General features: G+C 35.6%; 1 long non-coding RNA gene and 1 pseudogene across 2 annotated transcripts in view; both read right to left on the reverse strand.

Moving 5' to 3' along the window:
• The window catches only part of LOC115866469 (uncharacterized), a 1,106,684-nt gene that overhangs the window by 462,820 nt on the left and 628,885 nt on the right, over nucleotides 1–14,979 (reverse strand). The gene's annotated exons all lie outside the window — the stretch shown is intronic.
• On the reverse strand, nucleotides 1,822–2,460 carry LOC115866425 (ADP-ribosylation factor-like protein 6-interacting protein 1 pseudogene; annotated as a pseudogene).

The raw sequence follows: 14,979 nt of genomic DNA on the forward strand, positions 1-14,979 counted from the left end.
TTTCAGGTATATAACTTAAATAATGTGCTCTTCACGCAGGAATTATAGTCTTTCTACTAACACTCATTGTATATTTATGGAAATTGAGTATGTAATATAAGCTACAAGGACAATCAAATAGCAAAATTTATGATACTTGTTTGGGCATCTGTAACATAAGATTAAGAATTAGTAAAAAGACATAAACAAAAGTGCCAAGTTACATAAATTAAAAAGGAAAGCTTCAGGAGTTCCCTGCTAGCCTAGTTAGTGGTTAGGATTCCTGGCTTTCACTGCTGTGGCCCAGGTTCAATCCCTGACCGGTGAACTGAGATCTCACAAGCCACATAGTGACATGAAAAAAAAAAAAGAAAGAAAGCTTTTAGAGGGTTTTCTTCAAGTATAAAATACATAGAATAACTAATAAGAAGACAATATAACAAAATCTATAAGGTAGATAAAAGAATATCTTTTTTTTTTTGGATTCCAGCTTTTTTATTTTTCCCCTTTTACACAAAAAAAGTAGAAGAAATAACACAGGATTAAAATCGCAAAAGTAGTTAATTGGTAGAACACACATAAACACAAAAATCCAGATAGGAAGACAAGCTTATTTACAATGAGGAAACACATGTAAATTATGGTAGCTTGTATACGAAATATTAAAAAAGAAAAGTCAAACATATGCTACATGGTGCCACTGTTACAGCAATACTGAAGGGGAGAAAACAATTTTTCTTTAGGAACAGATATACCACAAGGTCCAGGTTTTATAGCATCAGTGCAATAAATTCACAAAACTATATTATAGCTAGTTAATCAGTTTAAAAATTGTTCCCAAATATGTCACATTTCCAGCCCTCAGAAGTTCATTCCTACAGATTTCAACTGCTCCATCTATGGGGACCAAAAGCAGCCAGTGTTACCATAAAATGAGAAACTTGAGGCTTACCTTTAAAGGCTTATTCTGGTCTTGAAAAACTAGTAGGATTTTCTACTGAAATGAATCTTGACTAAACACAGGATGAGTTTTGTTCTTTATTGGCTGGTCTTGGAATGAAGGTCATAGACATGACTCAACCTATTATGTACTTTAGTTTCAGTTAGCTGAAAATCTGAAATTAAAAGTATGCTAAAAATCCTAAATACCATCTTGTGTAAGCTTGCTACTAAAAAGCCTTTAAGGATGTACTAACTTTAAGTGCAAGGGAACAAGAGTTCTAAGCCTGTCAGATTCCCCATTTGGGAGGAAGGATCAATGTTTCCAACAAGTTGCTAAATTCTGCACAAGGGAGAAGCCAACACATACTAGGCCATGGAATTAGGTTCATTTTATTCCACAAGGATTCTTCTCCCACAGTATAGAAACAGAATGAGGAATGAATCTTAATTGGTCTCTTCATCAGAAGTGGTAAACTTGGTTTCTATATTCATGAAACCAGACTGTTGTTTAAGCAGACTGTGGAAGCAGACAGTAGAACCAGCTTCCTGTAGTCACAGACCATGATTTTGTATCCAGCTAAAGCAAAAATCAACTTGAACAGTTATCCCAAGCCACTGTTAACTGTACTAAAGGATGAAGTTCACCACTATATTATTTTAAAAGTAAGAGTTCAATTAACCCTGGGTGAGAAAAACCAAAACAAGTGGTAATGATGAATGAGTTGTCCATATAAGGCCAGCTGATGAGAACACACCCATGAAGACACTGGGCATAAAGCCTTACTTGGCAAGTCGGAATTTCCACTAAGGGCAGAATGAGGGACAGCAAAGAGCTACATCTGTAACATTTTTGTATCCAGACAGCATAACAGACACTATCCCCAAGGACAATGTATACACCATTAATCACACCGAATAAAGCAGATGCATTATTCATTTTTCTTTTCTTTTTGTTTGAGAAGCTTGTTTATCTCTCTTTTGGCCATTCCAATGTACTTCGAAATGATTCCATGTTGGTTTAGTCCAGGAAGCAAGAGTAAGAAAGTCACTATCAGGTAGGAGAGAAGGAGGTTGTGGACTTGCTGTCCCACCCAAACAACCACAGCAAGAGAAATGATCATGGTCATGAAGTACAGTTTAGGCCTTTCTTTCTTTAGCATAAGGAGGTGTTTCTACCAGCCCACAGCTCTGTGTCGAGTTTTTACTAGATTGCTTCAAATTTCAAGGACTCACTGCTATTACTCAGTGGTCCATTTATTGGAGCCAAAAATTCTAGGTGCTAGAATGGGAACAAGGTAGTCAGCCAAGCACAGAAACAACAAAACAGGAAACACCGGACAGAATGGATGGATCTAGATAGTAGATAGTCAGAAACACCAAAGAAACCATACCCATGATGGCAGGTGGAAACCAAGCTCTTCCCCATTGGAAGACTTCATCTGCCATCAGCATAACTTCTCCCCATCTTTGCAGCTACTCTTCCAGACTTGCAGTCTCTGCAGCCAGCAGGCTGGTGCTGCGAGAATCTCCTTCCACCATCGTTCCCAAGGTGCCCCCTCAGCTAGAGCAAGACGCCCCCAAAACTGGCCTTCCTCAGAGCCACTCATGACAACCCTCATAAAAGGATATCTTAATTAAAATAAAATTATTAAAGAAATGTACTACTGTACACTAAAGTAGTGACAATATAATCAACCAGAACAACAAAAAAATAGAAAGCTCAGACACATACATACAAATATTTAAATGTTTTATAAATAAAATTATTCAATTTTAAATCAATGATATCTTTTTAGTTACTGATTTGTTGAAAGAAAAAAAATAATGGTTAAAATGAAAGGAAATAGAGGCTTCCCTGGTGGCACGGTGGTTAAGAATCCACCTGCCAATGCAGGGGACAGGGGTTCGAGCCCTGGTCTAGGAAGATCCCACATGCTTCAGAGCAACTAAGCCCATGCGCCACAACTACTGAGCCTGTGTTCTAGAGCCCGAGAGCCACAACTACTGAGCCCATGCACCTAGAGCCTGTGCTCCACAACAAGAGAAGGCACTGTGATGAGAAGCCTGTCACCGCAAGGAAGAGTAACCCCCGCTCACTGCAACTAGAGAAAGCCCGTGCACAGCAATGAAGACCCAACGCAGCCCAAAACAAATAAATTTATTAAAAAAACAAAAAACTTAAAGGAAACAAAAAACCAAAAATACCCTAAAAACATACAGGTAAACATTTATATAATTTTAAAATATGATCAACTCTTTTTGCAAAAAGCATAGGTAGTGTATAAGAATTGATTGGTAGATAGCATTTTATACACAGAGTTCTTAGAAACAAATAAAACATGAGTACCTCAGGACAAATGGAGCAAAAGATATAAACCAGCGAGTCACAGAGTTTGAAACACTTATGACTAGTTAAACTATAAAAAATTTAAATCTCTGTATTAATAAATTTTTAATTAAATGTAATACCATTATTTTATACATCAAAGAGATTTTTGATATTGAGTTAAACACATGAGAGTCGAATTGTATATTATAATTAGACATAAATCTCAGCTTCACTTTACTGATTTGGTGATTTTGAGTAAATTATTTTAATTTTCTATGCCTTTTTCCTCATTTGGAAAATTCAGTTTTGTGCCCCTACTTCACAGGTTTGTTGCAAGAATCAAATGAGCTTGCTCTGTAAAACTCTTGGTCCGATGCATGGCACATAGAAGACACTAAAAACTATTAGATTTAATCAAACCCTCAAACATAGAAGATATATTATATAAACTAATTCACTTTTGTAATGGAATACTGTGCAAATTAAAAAAAATCATGTTGGCATGGAAAAATGTTCATTATCTATTGACAAGTGAAAAAATGCTCAAACCATAAATATAGACTTTTTTTTTTTTGGCTATAACAGTAGCTAGTACTAGACTAGCTTTCCCAATAAAGACTATAACTGATGAAACAGTTTCATCAGATATTTAAACAATATTTGTTTCCAGATATTGCAACAACAGAACAAAACTATATTTCTCAAAGAAAGAGAAACTTATGATTTGATCCTACGATTACCCAGACCTCACCAGGGAACAATTTCTTGACCATAAGCACAAAAACCTAGGGTCCACACAGAGCCCTACAAAGTTAGGAGTAGCTGAAACACCGGACAGACCTCTAGATGGCAGAGACCTATGCAGACAGAGACATGAGGAAATTGTGCGAGGCTTTTCTGTGAATCCTTGGCTAAGGGCAGGCAACACTACATAAGACATAGCAAAGAGTGGCTGTGGTAGGCTTGTAACAGAATAGCACAGAGGCAATATAGATTAAATAGTGCTGGGGACAAGGCAGGTCAGGCACATGCAAAGTGGAGACATTTTTAATATCCTAGCAAACTGAAAAATCTGGGCACCAGCATAGAAGTCAGAAAGTCTATGAATTAACAGTAAGGGCCATGCCCTAAAGTAAAGCCTATTCTACTCCTTCTCTAACAGAGTCTAAATTTGAATCCTGACAAGATCTTCTGGGAAGACAGATTTGGAAGGTCGAGTTCCTCAAAATAAGAGGGGTTTGAGAAAATTCAGATTTCTGCAGAACTGCTCATAAAACAAGATCAAGATGATCAGCCAGTTATTAGAAATAACCACAGGAACAAAAATCAAAATCCTTCAGAGGAAGAAAATAGAACTAGAATCTCTATATCATCTACAAAATACAAGGCAAATCAATAACTATATGCAAAGAAATAGAAAAATGTGACCTAGAGTCAAGAAAAAATATTCCAGAGTAATTTTAAAATGGTCCAAATGTTGGATTTAGAGGAAACCTTTTAAAAAAGCTATTATAAATGTTTAAAAAAATAAGGGAAAATATAGTCAGAGAATTAGTGAGGGAACAGGTAGGGAATACCAGCAGAGAAATGCAAACCATAAAACAAGAGTCAAAAGGAAACTTTAAAACTGAAAACTATTATAAAAGAGATGAAATAAATTCACTGAAAGTGCTTGACAGGTGATTGGAGAGTCATATTAAAGAGTCTCTGAACTCTATAAAAGATCAACAGAAATAATGCAATCTAAAAAAGAAAAGAAATTGAGGAAAAATGAACAGGTAATTCAGGTACAAAAATGAATGACTAAAATACATGTTTTTAAAAAGCCTCAGGAGAAAAAAGTGAAGAAATGAAGAAAACAGTGTTCCAATAAATAATGGCCAAAATTTTCCCAAATTTGATGAAAAATTGACTTAGAGATTCAAGCCCTCAGCAAACCTCAAAAAGGTTAAGTACAAAGAAAACCATACTTGGGCAATTCTTATTAAAACTGCTGAAAACCAATGCTAAAAAAGTCACATTAAAAAAAATTTCGATAGCTCAACAATCTACAGATTCAGTGCAATCCCTATCAAACTACCAATGGCATTTTTCACAGAACTACAACAAAAAATTTTACAATTTGTACAGAAACACAGGAGACCCCAAATAGCCTAAGCAATCTTGAGAAAGAAAAATGGAGCTGGAGGAATCAGGCTCCCTGATTCAGACTATACTACAAAGCTACAGTAATCAAGACAATATGGTACTGGCACTAAAACAGAAGTATAGATCAATGGAATAGGATAGAAAGCCCAGAGATAAACCCATGCACATATGGCCACCTTATCTTTGACAAAGGAGGCAAGGATATACAATGGAAAAAAGACAGCCTCTTCAATAAGTGGTTCTGGGAAACTGGACAGCTACATGTAAAAGAATGAAACTGGAACACTCCCTAACACCATACACAAAAATAAACTCAAAATGGATTAAAGACCTAAATTTAAGGCCAGACACTATAAAACTCTTAAAGGAAAACATAAGCAGAACACTCTATGACATAAATCACAGCAAGATCCTTTTCGACCCACCTCCTAGAGAAATGGAAAGAAAAACAAAAATAAACAAATGGGACCTAATGAAACTTAAAAGCTTTTGCACAGCAAAGGAAACCATAAACAAGATGAAAAGACAACCTTCAGAATGGGAGAAAATATTTGCAAACGAAGCAACTGACAAAGGATTAATTTCTAAAATATACAAGGAGCTCATGCAGCTCAATATCAAAAAAACAAAAAACCCAATACAAACATAGGCAGAAGACCTAAATAGACATTTCTCCAAAGAAGATATACAGATTGCCAACAAACACATGAAAGGATGCTCAACATCACTAATCATTAGAGAAATGCAAATCAAAACCACAATGAGGTATCATCTCACACAGGTCAGAATGGCCATCATCAAAAAATCTACAAACAATAAATGCTGGAGAGGGGGTGAGAAAAGGGAACCCTCTTGTACTGTTGGTGGGAATGTAAATTGATACAGCCACTATGGAGAACAGTATTGAGGTTCCTTAAAAACTAAAAATAGAACTACCATACGACCCAGAAATCCCACTACGGGGTATATACCCTGAGAAAACCATAATTCAAAAAGTGTCATGTACCACAATATTCATTGCAGCTTTATTTACAATAGCCAGGACATGGAAGCAACCTAAGTGTCCATCAACAGATGAATGCATAAAGATGATGTGGCCCATATATACAATGGAATATTACTCAGCCATAAAAAGAAACGAAACTGAGTTATTTGCAGTGAGGTGGATGGACATAGAGTCTGTCATACATAGTGAAGTAAGTCAGAAAGAGAAAAACAAATACCGTATGTTAACACATATATATGGAATCTAAAAAAAAAAAAAAAAAAGGTCCTGATGAACCTAGGGGCAGGACAGGCATAAAGACACAGAGGTAGAGAATGGACTTGACACAGGAACAGGGAAGGGTAAGCTGGGACGAAGTGAAAGAGTAGCATTGACATATATACACTACCAAATGTAAAATAGATAGCTAGTGGGAAGCAGCCACATAGCACAAGGAGATCAGCTCAGTGCTTTGTGACCACCTAGAGGCGTGGGATAGGGAGGGTGGGAGGGAGAGGCAAGAGGGAGGGGATATGGTGATATACGTATACATATAGCTGATTCACTTTGTTATACAGCAGAAACTAATATACCATTGTAAAGCAATTATACTCCAATAAAGATGTTAAAAAATTCTATAGCTTGAGAAAATACCCTTCAAAAAATGAGAATGTAATAAAAACATTTTTATTTTTATAATCAAATTCTGGTTGAGATTGATTTTATTCTACACATCAAATTGTGGAAAATGTACATTTTAACAATTTTGAGTTTTTCCAACTCATCATAATATATCCCTCAAATTATTTAGATCTTCTTTATTTCTCTTAGCAATACTTTGTACTTTCAAATGTTGATATTTGCATATATACTTTTATACTAATTCCTAATTATTTTTAATGGGTCTTAAAACTGTTGTTAATTTTCAATTTCATTTTCTAATTGTTCTTTGGTAGATACAGAAATACAATTAAATTTTATATATTGAGCTTATATCCTGTGACTTTGCTAAATATTCATTAATTTCAGTCATTTTTTTAAATGGTAGAAATGCAAATGGTACAGTGCTACGAAAACCTGTATGGAAGTTCTTCAAAAAACTAATTATAGAATTATCATATGATCTAGCAATCCTGCTTCTGGGTAATATCCAGAAGAACTGAAATCAGAATCTTGAAGAGATATGCACTCCCATGTTCACTGCAGTGATAATATAATAATAATACAATAGCCAAGATATGGAAATAACCTAAATGTCCATTGATGGAAAGAAAATGTGTTATATACACATGATGGAACACTATTCAGCCTTAAAAAGAAGGAAATATTGCCCTATGAGACAATATGGATGACCCTGGAATACATGCTAAGTGAAATAAGCCAGACACAAAAGCACAAATATTGCATGATTCCATTTATGTGAAGTATCTAAAATAGTCAAACTCATAAAAACAGACATCAGAATGGTGTTTACCAGAGACTGGGGTGGGGGGGGCAAGGAAGGAAATGGGGAGTTGCCATTTGAAGGGTATAAAGTTTCAGTTATTCAAGATATGAATACGTTTTAGAGATCTTCTGTACAACACTGTACCTATAGTTAACAATACTGTATTTTGTACTTAAAATTTTGTTAGGAGAGTAGAGCTAATGTTAAGTGTTCTTATCACAATAAAAAAAACTTTAGAAAATATCATGATAAGTGAAATAAGTCAGACATAAAACAGTTTATATTATATGATTCCACTTATACAAAATGCTAAGAAAGACAAATTTATATTACAGTAACAAAAATCAGTGGTTGTCTTGGGTGAAATCCGGGAGGGGGGCAGCTCAAAATTGACAGGAGGGATTGTTCTGGGATTATGTAAGTATTCTATATTTTGACTGAGATGATGATTACCTGAGTGTATAAACTATCATTACTCATCAGCCTGTGTGATGCTGTGATTTATAAGAAATATACGTTTGGTCATTCAGATGACTGAAATATATTCCTCATATATATTTGGTCTTCATCCATGGTTCCTGGCTCACAGTTCCCAAAACTCTTGAAATTTTCTGAGTGATAGGAACAATGGGAGCACCTTTTATTACAATATTTGCTCTCTTGTCCTCAGTTCCTGAAATAGATTCAGAGGCATAAAGGTGAAATGGGTGTCCTGTCATTCATAACAAGCCCCTGTCACCACAACTGGATTTATGCTAATAAGGTCATTTTTTAAAGGCACCTAAGGATGCCAGTTGAGCCAACCAAGTGATTTTAGTATTGGAACTTTCGATCCCCTGGCCTGGCCCCCACCAACTTACTAGAGGGAAGAAGGGCTGAAGGTTGAGTTTAATCACCTATGGCCAATGATTTAATCAATTATGCCTACATAATAAAGTCTCCATAAAAAAAACCCAAAATGATGAGGTTGGGAATTCGCTGGTGGTCCAGTGGTTAGGACTCTGCGCTTTTACTGCGAAGGGCCTGGGTTCCATCCCTGCTCAGGGAACTAAGATCCCGCAAGCCAAGTGGTGTGGCCACAAAAAAAATGATGAGATTCAGAGAACCCGCAGGATGGTGAACACACGGAGATTTGGAGAGAGTGGTCCACTCAAAGAGGGCCAGAAGCTCCAAGCCCTTTCCGCATACATTGTCCTATGCATCGCTTCCATCTGGTTGTTCCTGAGTTATATCCTTTCATAATAAACCAGGAATCTAGTAAATAAAATGGTTCTCTGAGTTTTGCGAGCTCCCCTTGCAAATTAATTGAACCCCAGGGTGGGACTGTTGGAACCTTCGATCTATAGCCAGTTAGTCAAAAGCACAGTGACAACCCGAACTTGTGACTGGCATCTGAAGTGTGTGTGTGTGGGGCGAGGCCTTGTAGGACTGAGCCCTTAACCTGTGGGACCTGACACTAGTGTCAGAATTGACTTAAATTGTAGGAAATTTAATGTAGCAACGCGTTGCTTGGTGGTATGACGAGCTGTCCCCCCTACTCCCCCGTCAGCACACACAATGTAATTGGGTAAAGAATTCTTAACCTGTTTATTTAAAATGGATGCATTTCATTTTATGTAAATGATACCTTAAATTTAGTATGTATATCATGATCTCTGTTTTTGTAAGTGTAAAATTAAATTGAGAATTGATTCATTAAAAATGAACAGAGGTCATAATTTACAGTTGTATTATGGATAATTTTTTGGTTTCCTAGCTTTTGGGGGGATTTCCTTTTCAATTTTCTCCACTGAACTGTATACAAATTAATATTAGCTGGAAAAGAACTGTTATTAATAAATTAATAGAATATATTAATATATTTAAAGAAAAACTAATATATTTCAGAGAATTTAGCTAAGTATAGAGTGAAGGCAAATTTCAATTGCTTGTTGGACTTTTTACATTGCATATTACAAAAAATATGTTCAGGAAATCATTTGGCATTTCTGAAGACACTAAGTCAGGGTTTTGCTTGCAGCTTAGTGAAGTAATTTATCAATGAAGTTTGAAAAGGATGTTTACTTCAAAACTGAACAGGTAAAAGAATATAAAAGTAAATTCACAGAAATCAATAGCAGTTCTTGATGAGTGATTAACTTTGGGATATTGAAGATGGAGACCAGTTTAAAGTAATTTAGGATTTGTAAGTATGATTATAATAGTAATATCATAATGACAATAGAAAAAGTTATTTGAATTTATGGCAGGGTGGTTGGCTTATGACCATTGGCTACCAGTCGAGAATTATATGAACATATAATTATATCAGTATATATAATTATATCCACATATATTAATAAGCATTTATTTAAATAATATGTGGTGAAATAGAGCAGAAAAAAGCTCTATCATAGCATCTAAAACTGGGATTGAGACATACTGAAGTGCTCATGGTCATTAAACAGTGAGATTGGGTTAATAATAATATTCTTCTTCATAATAACCTTCTACCATGTAAGATTCATGGGGGCAGGGACTTTGTCTTATTCACCCAGTACCAGAAGAACACCCGGAACTTAAGCATGCTGGACCTTTATGTTAAATGAATGAGTACATCGGCTCTAGTGAACTCCCCCAAATAGCTCACCAAAACGCCACACATATTGAACATTTGAATTATATTAAAACAATCTTACATTATAAGAATATCCTGGTAAACATCAGTTGCTGAGGTTGGTAAGGCAGAATAATTGCCCTCAAGAAGTAAGAACCTAGAGGGGATTTCATTTTATCCCAGTACCATACCATCCTGCTCTGACTTCCCACACCAATCCCACAATCTCCACTTCTCCCCACTTTATCCTAATCCCTAGAGGACCAAGGAAGAATAGCTCTGGTAGGGATTGAAGGCTAGCTAGCAATCACTTTCCCAGTTGGAAGCAGGGTTGGCTTTTCTTTTCCATTTCTATAGAACATTCAATTTTATTCCATATTTTAAAAGAAATTCTGTCTTTACATGTCAGACAAACCTTTTGGTGTATATTTAAATAAATCGCTAAAAAATTAAATGATTCTTCAGAGAATGTGGGAGAGTTTAAAAATCTTCAATTACTTGATTATACCTCTCAATGTCAGTTTTCCATGAAGCATTCGATCAATTTTCAACACAGACACAGCATCAACACAGTGTCAGAGAGTGTCTTTGTCACAGCTGGTAACTCAATAGAGCTGTTAATTTCTTTTTGAAATCATGTTCCCTTTGTGACATAAGCAGAACATAAATAAATGTGTTGGAAGAAATTATTTTCATGATTTTAATATGCTACCTATATTCATGATAAGGGCCATGATCAAACATGTTTTCACTTGATAAACCAGCTGGACAGATGATCTATAATGATCTATAATTCTTTTGGATGCAAAAATCTAAGCAATATTTAAAAATCATGAACACCCACTTCATATTGATACTGCATAAGGTTACTCTAATTTTCCTGTGAAGTCCAAGTGTTGTAACAATTATGGCTCATTAAGTTGTCAGAGAGATACCTGTATTCAGTAACTATTTCCAACTCAAGACAGACTGTGTTGTTGCCAACAGGCTTTTCACTAACCTGTGACAATCCAGCCTGCAGAGATTAGAATTTAGCCCCTACACTGTCATCAGTTTGTCTCAGTTCCTACATCGTCTGGCTTACTTTCAGAGATCACAGATAAATCCCCTGTTCGTGTTCATTCTTGAAAAGTTCTTCCTCTCAGTTCTCAGTATAATAAACATGATTTTCTAATGGTTATCTTCTTCAGATTACTTATGGCTTTCATCTAGCACAGTACATGAAGGCAGAAGAAAAGGCAATCCAAATAGAATACACTGCTTTTAACTTAGCTTCCATGGAGGGAGCAAGCGGTCTTTCAGTTAAAATATGTCATTCATCTCCTTGGCTCTGCACCTTGTCCTTTGCTGGCCATCTCTTGTGACCTTGTCAATGCAGAGTGAGTCTGGGGCCTGTTCCTCTTCTAGATTATGGTCAGTCAGAAACCAGTGAATATTTGTATGATAATCACCAATTCATACGTTTCTGATAAAAGCATAATATATATCCTGTTTTAGAAATACAAATAAAATGATCGAATCATTACTTCTTCTGATCTGTCATGCTAGAATTTAAATGTAAGATGGTCAATTAAACTTACAGGTAAAACTGCTTTGTTTAAAACTACATTTCTTTTCTCCAGTTTGAAAATGAAATGCCATAAAAGCTTAAGAGCAATGGTTCATTTTTTGTTATGTAAAGAAGTTTTAAAAAAGGAGTCAAACAACTGTTTAGATTATTTGGATTAAAATGCAGTATACTTGTTCCCAATCTGAAAAAGGGCACTCAAAGAAGAAAGAAAAAGGATGAGCGTTTCCCTTCATTTACTCCTGCTCTCTGATACATATATTTTTTGTTTGGGGATCTAAAGAGGTCTCTTGAGTTGGGTTAATTCAGATGTGAAAAAGTGTATAAAAAGATAACTCCGTGGCATGTGGGATCTTCCCAGACCGGGGCACGAACCCGTGTCCCCTGCATCGGCAGGCGGACTCTTCCAGGTGCCACCAGGGAAGCCCGGTGATGTCATTTTTTTATGAGCTCTTCAGTGGAAATGCTGGGGAAAAAACTTTCTGTTGAAATTTGTCTTGCCTGAATAATCTCAGAGTCCATTGTGTGAACAGATGCTTATACATGTGCATATATATGGTTAGCAACTATATACAGATATATGCGTTTATATATATATATATACACATACATATCTGTGAATATATATACATATACAAACATTCTACATATACATACACATTTATGTGTAATGTGTGTATTTATATATATATTTAATCTGCTTAGACTTTGTTAGTGCTTCTGTTTAAAAGGGGCTAAGATCAACTTGGGGATAAAAGTGAACTACGTTTGATTCATTGAATACTACATGCCCAAATGAAAGAAATACCAAAGAAGCAGCCAAAACCTTCTAATGGTAAAGACTGATGGCAAAATACTCTGATCACACAGAATTTTCTTTTTCTTGCTTCAAGAAGTTACATTGTTGATTACTTATCAAAATGAAGAGTAATATGAGGTAATTAAAGTTAATTTACTGGCCCATAAACTTTAATGCATTTGATGATGTGTAAGGCCCTAACTAGCACAATAACCAAATAAGAAATTTTTTCCAGGCAAAAAGCACTTCGCACATTTGTAAGTGGCTATGATAGCTATACCAAAAAACCAACATCCTTGGTAATATATAACTCAATTTTACATATTTTGGTTTCCTGTACACTTATGTATTCCTATTATGCTTGACTGTAACCTTCTAAATACAGACATGCCATGTTCTTAGTTCAAAAATGCTATGAGAACCTAATGCTTTGCATAAAATGAGTCTAAAAAAATTCCAGGCCCTATATCAGTGATCAAGTGTTTCAATACTGATGATCTACACTCCTAGCATTAAGCTTTGATCCATATTAAAAGTTGATGGACTTGGGAGAGGTGATATATTTAACTTTATCAGTCATTCATACTTAGCATGAATCAGTTTATCATGCTCTGCCCTGAGAATCTATAAATAGGTGATAGGAGAGAGGGACGTTCCAAGGTGCTAAGTGCCTGAGATTGGAGAAGAGGCCACCAGAGCAGAGGGGAGAGAGAATGGGAAACTAACTTTGTTCATTCCACTGTTCTTTAGTCTGTGCTTCCAAGCAAGGAAGGACACTGACTTACTCTTTAAACTAGACACACCAGCATTATGTTCTGAGGCACGTGGACGTTACTGACAATGTCTGGTTGATATTTTAGTGCCTTTCTTTGACATTTGTCTCTGTTAGGCTTGAAAAAGATATCGTTATCTTCAGTGTTCTTCCCCACCCTCAATCCCTGCCCCCCATTGTACAAAGATTGGTGAAATAAAAAAATATCTTTCCTTGATTTTTTCTTGACTCTGGCTTCTTTAGGAATAGTACATATGAAAGTCCTATTCTTGTAAATGGTGTTAGGTTTATAACGTGATTTCTTTATCTATTTATTTGCCAGATAATAGAGAAAGAACTGGTGGCACTGAGGTCAAAACGACGTATACAGAAGATACGTGATTTTAGAGCTGGAGACAGCTCCACACACATGGGTTGACTGTCACAGGCTATGGAACTGTCATCCCCATCATGCTTAGGCATATTAAATGGCACGACACTTCAGCAGGGCACATCAATTCACTGAAGAATGATAAAGACTAAGCTACATGCATGCTAATCTGGAAAGTGTTAGAAAACTGCCTTGTAGCCTATGATTCTAGTTTGAAAAATGACAATGTCCAGTTTGTTGTCATAACAAGGGAAAAGGAGAATTGTTTACAAAAATGGGAAGGTGTAGGTGGAAATTTCTGACTTTTTACTCGGTTTTATTATTAGGTAGGAATCAAAATAAGTGGGATTTAAGAATACAGACATGCAAATCTCAGGGTTGGAATAAAAATGAGTAATGAGAATATATCTGAGAAACATATCCAGTCTAGAATTCAGGATAGCAAGAAAAATTATGATTCCAAATTAAACTCTATCTATAATAGTGAGCAACAGACAACAGAAGTCAGCAATAGCGAAGCAGGTGGAAAAAACAAATGTAAAGAAAATCTGACTCTTCTTGATCTTTAGAAGTAAAAACTATTTCTTTCTCTCAGGAGAGAAATTAAAATTTTAAAAGCCATAATTAATATTCACATCTCTTAAATTGTGATTTTTCTTTTAAAAAAGAGGAAACGGTTGTTTCTGAGAATTTCATAACTTGATTGTAGCATAAACTGATTTATAACATTGTCTTATTTACATACGTATGTGTTTAAAACAGATACAGCCACAAAAATCTAATAGCACTCAGAGATGGAATTTGAACACAGATTCGGTGATGCAGGACCAGTTGGAAAATACTTGTGCTTCTCCTATATTGGGGCAATGCTGCTTACTATTAAATGTAAAGAATTAAGCAATTCTACCAAATACATTTTTTCACTTAAAATTATACATTTTATTATTAATTCTCAGGAAGTTAGTATAGCTGACCATATCTTGTGAACAAGAACTTTTGATAGGTCACATTTTTTCCCCCAGCAAATTCATGATTTTACTCTTAA

The sequence above is a fragment of the Globicephala melas genome, chromosome 3, assembly GCF_963455315.2.
Source record: "Globicephala melas chromosome 3, mGloMel1.2, whole genome shotgun sequence".
Classification (NCBI taxonomy): domain Eukaryota; kingdom Metazoa; phylum Chordata; class Mammalia; order Artiodactyla; family Delphinidae; genus Globicephala; species Globicephala melas.